At 42.6% G+C, this 10725-nt stretch overlaps 1 long non-coding RNA gene across 1 annotated transcript; it reads left to right on the forward strand.

Annotated features, from left to right (window-relative positions):
- Positions 1-414: 414 nt before the first annotated feature.
- Positions 415-2803, forward strand: LOC122049168. Its single transcript, XR_006130864.1, has 4 exons — positions 415-792; positions 928-1021; positions 1243-1306; positions 2634-2803. It is a non-coding gene; the product is annotated as an uncharacterized LOC122049168 (long non-coding RNA).
- Positions 2804-10725: the final 7922 nt, after the last annotated feature.

Genomic DNA, 10725 nt, shown 5'->3' on the forward strand with positions numbered 1-10725 from the left:
TTTATTCTCTCTTGCTTATGTACGATGTCAATGCTTACGTTCATGGTATATTAGTAGGAAGGTTCTAAGTTACCTGGCATATGTTTCTTTTAGTACACTAGATTATAGACGCTAACTATTGTATGACATATTTTTGAATATGTCGAGTCTCTTGACTCACAGACTTTAACTGTAAAATATGGTACCCCAAACAAAGATTTAATAATAAGGTTTAATAGGCGAATAACCTTAACAGAATTTTTAGAAATTTTATGGGATTTAATCAGAGCTCGTATGACATATGTTAAAGGGATAAATTATTGACCCAGGAGAAAGCATTTTTAAGCTATCCTATTTTAACGAGGAAATGTTTAATTTCTTTATTTTTCTTTTCTTCTTTTTATCTTTTCCTTCGTTCTCTCGTGCCCTAATCCCGCGCAGTCTCCTCCCCTCTCTCACGCGACGCTGAGCCACTGCCATCCCGCACCCGACGTCATCTCCGCCGCCTCCTCTACCCTAGCATCGACGCCTTCTCCTCTTCCCTGAGTCGTTCGCCCTCTCCCTTCTCTCTGCCCTAGCGCCGGCAGCCGATCCCTCTCCGACGCCACCACTCGACGCCACCAGTGGATCACGTAGGCTCTGTTCAATCCAACGACGACGCTGACCCCCTCTGCCCTAATCTCCACTGTCGCCTCTTCTTCCCTCTCTGTGCTGCCGCCCGATTGCGCCCGTGGCCACCATTGAGCCGTGCCCTAATGCCATCACCATTTTTCCCTGCCAGTTCACCACCACAGCAACATTTGGGTTTCTAAGGTAAGCCAGGTTTGTCTCATATGGGTAGCAATCCGAATTCCATCTTGGTATTGGGAGATTTCGATTTAATGCTTGTAGCCATCTTCACATGTTGATCCTTGATAAGGCTCCTTGCTAACTACCTCACTATTGCAGCAGTAGACCCTGATCACGTAAAGGTTGTTGTGGGCTCTAGTGTCGCCGAATAGCTCTCCGGTCAGGAGCCACCTGCAAACCTTATTGGATTGTGGTGAGTATGAAATACTCATATTTGGTCAATTAATTAATATGCTAGGGTTAAAGTTGGATTAACTCAAGTTTAGGTGGTAAATTGTTTTACCGAGACCTAAACATATATTGGGGGTTAAGCGATGATCATATTTTGATTTAAGTTACCCTATATAAGTTTTGAGATTTTATTTAGCTATTTGTTATATGTGTAATTAACTAAATACATTTATGTAATCGCAGGACATTGATTTGAGACGGGCGTCTCGACGTAGGATTTATGGTCGTGATCGACTGATAAAGACGGGTACTTCTGACTTATCTCCTTAATATAGTCATTTTAGATATGCATAATAGTATATAGCTAGTAGCAATGATTATGTTTGCATTTACTTTGGTATGTCACTATTTGTTTCTTGTAGTATGCTCATATTCTTATCTGTTATACATTTATGCTTATATCATCTTAATTGTTGTCATGTGTACTCCTGTTCTTAGAAATAGTGATATACATTGACCTACTATGTAGTAGTCTAGTTATTTGACATGTCTGACTTGTGTACCTAGATCATTGTATGATTTTATTTCCTTTTTGGTACATTTTATATGGAGGTGTATACTGTTAGCCCCTACATGTTTAGTGTCATGCACCATCTTGCATGATTGCATGCTAAGCGATTGTCGACTCCATTATTATTGAGTGCATCGCCAGCTACATGATCTGCACACACAACCACTCATGGGTTAGTGGTACATCAGGCATGGTGTGTGCAGTTTGCTCTGTCAGGGCTCCGCTGGTCCGCTCCTGGGTAGCGATGACTGCAGCGTGTAGCGGGCAGAGATCCCTCCCCTTGATCATGATACAAGGAGATGAGAGCTTAGGCTCCCCCACTATGTTGGGGTAGGAGAATAGGTGTACTCCGACAGCATCCTGTCCACTCGGTCACACAAGAGCAGTGATGGCAGAGTACATAGTTGTCATGACCCTACCCACTCGGTCTCACCATCGCGTGTGAGATGACTGACTGGCGTAAGGGGTGACACATGTCATTTTACATGATTGCATTTATTGTTTGTGATTGCTGCATATTGGTTGCTGCATTTTGGTGGTTGCATATGATTGACATGCATCCAGGTGATATTTTGTATCTGGTCTGACGACCCTTATTTCCGGATAAGAGGTTCCAGTTGCTAATCCCCTTACCGCAAGAACTTTCGATTTGGTCTTTTGGTTTCTAATTATTTGCTTAAAGCCATGTTTCAGACTTGTATTGGTTTTGCACTCTAAATTTTATGTGGTTTGTCTTTAAGTATTGTACTAGTTGGGTTTTTGCTTGCTTGGTGGATTTGTATTTGTTATGTTTTGCTACGCGCCTGCCGATCGATAGAAGAGGTATTTGTTATGTTTTTGCTTTCTTTTGTATTGTGGTGATAGCCAGAGACTGTTTTGATATAAACTACGTGGTTTGTTTAGTATTTTTATTGTTATTGTTCCGGCTGTATTGGCCGAGGTTAGTGTGGCCCAGAGGGCTTGTAGTATAATTTCATATTGTCACCTGTACAGGGGAGATGTTGTAAAAATTTCTTCTGGCAGGGACTACCTCGGGCATGACATTAACCTTTTTTTTTTTTAGAAAAGGGAACAATCGAGACAGGAGACGTTGACTAGTGAGCCAGCTCGGAACCATGACAGTACAATCCAAAGACCTTCCAGTTTAAATTCTGCATTTAGTTATGTTATTTTTGAACCATTTATGTAATTTTATTTGAACTAAGAAACAGCTATGAAAGTATGAGAAAGTGGCATCTGCGGTTCTAATTATGAATTGTAAGAAAAAAAAACTAGGGGTGTTACACATCCATAATATAGTCTTCCTGGTTCTTGATCGATCTAGAGACTAGCATCAATGCTCTTAGTCTGCAATCCCTACATCGTACAGTTTTAAATTTGGTATGGTTGATGCTGCTGTTATTTGATGATGACATTCAATAGCAACCTAAAAAGTAAAATTTGATAAATTTAAGTTAAGCAATAATAGTTTGTACATGGAAAATCACATATTTTTATGAAAATTTTGACAAACTTCATTCAAAGTAGCCACAATTTGCATTAAAATACCTAAATTTTATGACACATCATATTTTCTAAATAAAAAAAGCAAAATAATGTATAGTATTGTATATCAAAAATTTGATTTACCATCTATTAATGTGTAACAATATCCTATACTAAAGTTAATTAGGAGAACCTCATCAGAGTCCCAAATTAGATAACAATGTTTGAAATGAGATAAAATTAATTCAATTTGTAAGAAATTAGATTACAGTGTTTGGAATATCTTTAATGAATCACATAGATGGTATTGAAGTGACAAAATGTGGAGCATTCCAAAAGAATGATTGCAACTTAATGTGCAACTAGAATTTAACTATAAAAAAATTATATATGCATTGTTTAAACATGAACAAATCATGTTGTTCGCCTACTAGTAAACTTCATGCACTTCTTAATCACAGTGATATTATAAATTTCAAAAATTAGTGAATGAGCTAGGGTATTGATGTTATATCTTTTCTTTTAGAAAAAAAACAACAGAATTATTCCATCTTACATATATGATGTAATTATAACATCTAATAACTAAATAGTACATGTGGGATTAAAACTATTCAACATGTAATTACAACTGATCTTGTCGAGAATTTGAGAAGATGAACATGTCGGAATGACGTGTCTGGAATATTGACCGCATCTCCATGACCCAGATGGCGAACTATCTTCTGTGTCGACCAAGTCATCGGAAGACCTTCGGTCAACACTACCTGCAGCCATCGACCGGGTCGCCCCTGTCTCTGGTACCCCGATGCTCGAGGCGAATCCCACGAATATATAAGTAGTCGCACAATGATAGCACAACTAAATAAATACCAGACGAGTACAGTGACGTACCCTGTCCCCGGGGGGTGCCCTCAGATGGGTCGGTGAGCTGGTCGTGAAGCTGATCGAGTCATCGTGACTTGGAAGAGCGGATGCATTTGAGCCAACCGAAGAGGAGCTAAGTCCGGCAGTGATGACACAGAGCCGGATACGGCCTGGATCTGAAAGGTGACACACAATCGGAATACAACGGCGACACGACCAGTATTGGGCATCGGCACGCAGGCCGGAATACAACATACAGTCACGGCTCATAGGTCGGTTAGTAACAACAACTCACAATACCAATGATGACACGAAAGACAAAGCACAACGGCTCGATGGCCGAATACACAACAGATGGTTGTCGGAGACACAGCGATGGATCGGATCTGCGCCGAAAACAATGGAGACAATGGATGTAAAGCCATTGTGGCTGGCTGTAGAGCCATCTAAGGCTGCTGGAGACGATGACCAAAAAAGGAGGCGTGGCCGGTGCAGAGCGCCACAGGGAGTGCATGGCGACAGCGGCCCGGAGGCCTGAGGCAGTGGTGAGATCTGCCCAAGACTACCCACGGCGTTGATGACTCACACACGGGAGAGAGAAGGGGTGTTAGTGACCGGCGGGAGAGCCCCCGCGTGACGGCGTAGTCGGGGTGGTCGATGTCGGCCTCGTGCGTACGCTTCCTCCAGTGGGTAGCGGTGACTTCCGATCACTAAGGCAGGCCTCCCCCTCTTCTCCCTCGGTGACGATGAACTGCTGCCGAGAAGGGAATCCAGCCAAAAAACATCACTGCAGCACTGGAAAAAACCCCAAGCAGAGAGAAAGAGGGGGAAAGCAGAGGAGTTGGAGGCTCACTAGCGACGAAGGAGTGGGCTATGTTGATCAGCTGGGCTGCGGTGATGTGGAGAAAAGGGACGATGACGGCGGCGCAGCGAACACACAAGCCGAAAAACCTCTCCCCCTCCTTACACGAAGAACAGGGCCACCTATAAACTCCAAAGCCCTAATAGTAAAAAGACCTAAACACTCCTCCCTTATTCCCTAATTACTCCCCTGTCCTCAGCCACATCCGCATCACAAGCCTCCCCTTCAAGTCTAGTCGAAGGAGGCGCGAGTCTGATTTACTGGACAGTCTATCGCCAAAGCTGAACCATTCCAGAGTGCAGGATTAAATTGTTGAACCCGTCATGTGATGCCTCACGAGCGATCGCTATGGAAATGGTGTCATGCGAGAGATGGTAGCGATGTCGAGCGAACTACGAGAAATAATACCAAGTCGATAACTGGGCCAATGCTGAGCGAACGGCAAAACGTCAAGCGAGCGACGAGTAAAATGCTAGTAGATCGAGCGACACACGGGATAACGAGCAAACCGAGCGAACGAGCGATGCCGAGCGCGCGACTGCGAAGATGTCGACCGGGCGATCGGAAGGATGTCGATCAGGTGGATAGATGCCGGGCGGATGATGCCAAGCGCGTGATCGTGAAAATGTTGGCCAGTCGGTCGGAAGGACTAGCCCCGAAAAATTTCAGCCGGATGGCTGTAAAATGTGATCAGGCAATCTCGAAATGCAGACAGGGTGACCGTAAAATACCGACCAGGTGACCATAATGATGTCGAGCGAAGCAAGCATGTGGTTAAGTGGACGATCATGCGAAGGATCAAGTGGCTATATCAAAGTGTCGACTGAGTGATGAAGAATAGTGTCGAACTACTACCAGGCAAGCTCTCGGCCGAACGCCAAGTGAGTGCATAGGCGAATACTGAGCAAGAGACGAAGCAGCGCTGGGCAAGAGTGGAGCCCGAAAACTGACCGGAAACATAGCTTGTGAAATCAAGTGCGCAGAGATGAAAGTCGTGAGCCGAACGGGCGCATCACACGTGAACTGAATTGGAGTGTAGCCCGTGAGTCGAAGGCGCATGGGTGCGAAAGTCGTGAGCTGAGCGGGTGCATCGCACGCGAAATTGAATGCACACAGAAACGAAAGTCGTGAGCCGAACGGGCAGCACAGAGCCTATTGTTAGGACCAAAAGTAGCTAGAGGGGGGGGTGAATAGCTCGTCGCGTGCCCGTTGTTCGGCGTTGCTTGTTTCTTCGTAGGTTTGCAGCGGAAAATACAGAAACAACTCACACAACGCTAACACGGTTGGTTTACTTGGTATCCACCTCACAAGAGGTGACTAGTCCAAGGATCCACACCTACACACACACCCTCCACTAAATAAAACTCTCCTTTATGGTAACTACCAAGGGCGGAGAAGCCCTACAAGACTCAATACAAGGAGAAGAAAGGGTAGTAAAGAAATACAAGCTTACAATGAGTGCACAAACCCTAACCCTAGTTTCTTCTTCTTGCTTTGATCCGCCTCTTGACTTGGAAGAGCCTCCAAGAACCTTCAAGAACTGGCGATCTCGAGCTTGAGAAGAGCTGTGGAGGAGCTGGTGAAGATCTGAAATGAATCGGTGAAGAGATGCCGAAGACAACGCTCGCCTGCGGCTCAAATACGACTCAACGGTCGGATCCCGATCGATTCGATTTTTCCCAATCGATCGGGGAGGCTTTGGATCGATCCACGGATCGATCCAGCGCTTATCGCGCGAAGCAGCAGCGTCCCAATCGATCCACTGATCGATTGAGACCTCTGGATCGATCCACTGATCGATCCAGAGGCTTTCTGTTCGCTGGGAAAGGTCTGGATCGATCCACTAATCGATCCAGAGCCTGGATCGATCCACTGATCGATCCAGCACTTGGTTTTTGCCCAAAACCAAGTCCCAAACCTCCCAAACCAACATCCGGTCAACCTTAACCTGTTGGTACGTCATGCCTAGCATCTAGTCACTCCCTTGACCTGCTAGGACTCCCTCACCAAGTGTCCGGTCAATCCCTTTGACCCATTTGGACTTTTCTTTCATGCCAAGTATCCGGTCACTCTCTTGACCTACTTGGACTTTCACCTAGCTTCACTCACTAGGGTTTTCAATCTGCCTAGCTTCACTCACTAGGTCTTTCACCTGGCTTCACTCACCAGGATTTTCCTTCTGCCTGGCTTCACTCACCAGGACTTCCATACTGCCTAGCTTCACTCACTAGGACTTTCACCTGGCTTCACTCACCAGGATTTCCATCTGCCTAGCTTCACTCACTAGGACTTTCACCTGGCTTCACTCACCAGGATTTTCATACTGCCTAGCTTCACTCACTAGGACTTTCACCTCCATACTGCCTAGCTTCACTCACTAGGACTTTCACCTGCATTGTCCATGTGTCTACATGTATTGTCAAAAATCGAAACTATGACCAAGACTCAAGCTTGGTCAGAACAGTCAACCTTGACCTAAGGGATATTGCAACCCCTAAGGGATATTGCACCAACAATCTCCCCCTTTTTGATGTTTAACAATACCTTTAAGTTTGGACCATTCTGAGTTAAGCTAATCCCATAGCCTTAACTCCATTCATGCCAAAGTATGAATGTTGGTTCCCTTCATTCTCCCCCTATGACCTCCCCCATAGGTAATGAAGGCCTAACTTAAACCACACATTCTCCCCCTATTGGCACACATCAACCCATCTTTGAGCACACATAAACCCGTGCCTCAATTTTGGGCACACTTCAACAAATGACCCATTGTTGAAAACTATCCCCCTGAAGAGTTGCTCATTCGTTGTTCACAACTTCACTCGTTGTGACCAACACGATAATGAAGGTCCCATACCCTTCATTTATCCTTAACCCTACATTCTTCTTCAATGTAGGCCAATGCCCATCCTTGAGCATTATCCACTTAACGGAAGGTTAACCACCTTCCAAGGTTTATGAAAAATAATTTTCATACCTTTAAAGAGTCCCTCCCCCTAATGACATAGTGGTAACTTCTGTCATTGCACCAACAATGACTTGGAATCCCTAATCCTTTAGGAAACCCAAATTTAGAAGCTTTGAGGTTCAAATATTCAAAAATTTGAAACAAACCTCACCCTAGACTTCAATATAGTCTTCCTTAATCAATCCATCCTTGTTTTCAACACGAAAACACCCTTTTTATGTATACAAATGTATTTTGAGGGGTTTGGAATGGTTACCTAGACTAAAATAGGTTTAAAGATGCTGAAATCAGGCTTTCCCAGCCAAAATCAGCAACTTGGATCGATTGGAGTTGGGTTCCAATCGATTGAACCTTTCTGAATCGATCCACTGATCGATTCAGACTTCCTGGATCGATCGGCTGATCGATCCAGTGAGCTTCCGCTCGATGACTTCTGAATCGATCCACGGATCGATTCAGGCACTCCAATCGATCCATGGATCGATTGGAGCTCTGATAGTTGCTGAATTTCAACATCAGCCAACTTCAGAAATCCCTAGAAAATTCTACAAAAATCCAAAAATCATGAAATTTCGTGTAGGCATTATTTAGGGCATATACTATCAAGGAAAAATAGTTTTCTATGAAAATACTTCATATTTTCAAAGATTGACATAAACTTGAAAACTTGCAGAAACTTTAGTGTTTTCTTCAAGTTTGTGTCTAACTATTCAATGATGATTACTATCAAAAGATAGCCTTCACTAAGGTTTTCCAAAAGCATTTTAAAAATATTTTCAAAACCAATATCCCACCATGTTCCTTGGGCTTAATGCACATGACTTGTACATTAGCTTTCCCAATGATGGGAAAACACATAACTATGTGTTTTGATGAACTTAAAACTCAAACGAATGCACTAAATCAACATCTTGAGTTTTGTTCATCATCCTAACATCTCACTTGTATTTAATGTGCACTAAAACACATACAAGTCACCTTATAGTCCTTGTGAGATGTGAGATTTTGGTTTTGCCCTATTCTAGGGATCATGCATATCTATCTAGGCATTTTAGAGATATTAGACATCCACCTAGGATGTCACTTGTTAATAAGTGTTGTTAAATGCCATTTGTCCTTAATTACAAGGAATTAAACTTAATGCATGATTATGTTATGACATACATCAAAAGGAAATAATTTTTCAAAAGAAAATATCCTATAACTACATGATGTATGAATGTCATGACGTGGTGTTTTTGGATTTTTCATAATAAAACATGAATGCAGAAATAGACATGATGTCATGACATATAATGGGCAACCAAACATGGCAAGATTTAGCATAATTAAAATATACCTAGATTATCTATCTAAGTATCCTTAACCCTTAGCTAATCCTAAAGCATAAACCCTAGATTGCCCAATTTCCTTAAGAGAATGTCAAAACCCAACTTGACATTTCTTTAATCTCTTGAATTAATTATGTCAATTAAAAATTTAAGCATATCCTCAAATGTTGGCATATTCCATTTTTCCTCAAGAGTAAACACGTAAATCAAGGCCCGGATTGCCTTAAATTTTTAAGAGAATACCAAAATCCCAACTTGGTATTTCTCTAGGTTCTCTCAATTTATCCCATTTAGGATAAAATCAATTTTTCCACCATTAGGCACATTTTACTCTTTCAAGGAGTAAATAATAATTCCATTTCATTTTCAAAGGTTAACAAAAACCTTGAAAATGCTCATTGAGTGTCAATTTCCTCAAAGTTAGGTTAACTACCCTTCTAATCGGAGTTGACACTCTCTAACCCATCTATGGGGTAGAGAAGATGCTCCTAGGAACCCAACACCTATTGGTGCTCCTTGGATGCTCTAGGTACTCACTAGGGATTACTTCCCTAGATATCTTCCTAGTGACCTTGTTGGGCTTCTTAGAAGCCTTGGTCACATTTTCTAGGTCAACTCTAGGGATTGCTTCCCTTGTAACCTTCTTTGTGACTTTCTTAGACTTCTTAGAAGTCTTAGTCACATTTGTTTCAAAAATACTCTTAGGGATAACTTCCCTTGTATTTTTGACTTGACCACTAGACCTAGGGTTGGTTCAATAACTATATGGAACCCTATGGTAAGAGATTAATTCCTTCTTAGCCTTTGGTTTGTATCCCAAACCCCTATGGCCATTAGATGACCTTTGTGCTCCTAGACCTAGGCTATGCTCATTTTGCCCTTTTAGAATATTTTTCATCTTTTTTAGGGTCTTTTCCATTTTATCAAGCCTTGACATCAAGACTTGATTTTCTATCACTAAGTCCTTAGTTTTTGGTTTTCCATGAGCATTTTTGTTCTTGGGCTTGTATCTATTATCCTTAGTGTTCCCGCCCAAGTGTCTATCTACCTTCCTAACCTTAGGTTGGGTAGTTTTGGCATGTAGGGCCACATGCTTTTCCTTAAAGCCCTCATGCTTTCTATTCTTATGGTAAATTGCATTAAAATGATAAAAATTAGAACTAGCATGCTTTTTACCATGATTTAAAGAGGTAGGCTCAATAAAAGTTACCTTCCTCTTTACCTTGGAGGCTCCCCCTTGACTAGTGCCTCCTTGAGCCTTGACCATCTTCTTCCCCTTGGGGCATTGACTTCGGTAATGCCCTTTTTGTTGACACAAGAAGCACACAATGTGCTCCTTGCTCTTCTTTGTCCCGGGGTTGGTCTCCTTGGGCTTCTCCTTGCCCTTTTGTGTCACTTGACCCTTCTTTTTGGCCAAGTTGGGACACTTGCTCTTGTAGTGCCCACTTTCTCTACATTCAAAGCATATAATATGATTTTTATTATTAATTGAAATATTTATACCTTTGCTTGTAGGGGTGGCATCTTTTCCTTTGGATCCGGAGGTGGAAGCTTCCTCTTGATCGGACCTTGATTCCCCTCCATTTGATTTTTCTTGACTTGTGGAGGTAGAATCTTCTTCCTCCTCTTCGTCTCTTGACCC

This window comes from Zingiber officinale, chromosome 2B (assembly GCF_018446385.1).
Source record: "Zingiber officinale cultivar Zhangliang chromosome 2B, Zo_v1.1, whole genome shotgun sequence".
In the NCBI taxonomy this organism is placed as follows: Eukaryota; Viridiplantae; Streptophyta; class Magnoliopsida; order Zingiberales; family Zingiberaceae; genus Zingiber; species Zingiber officinale.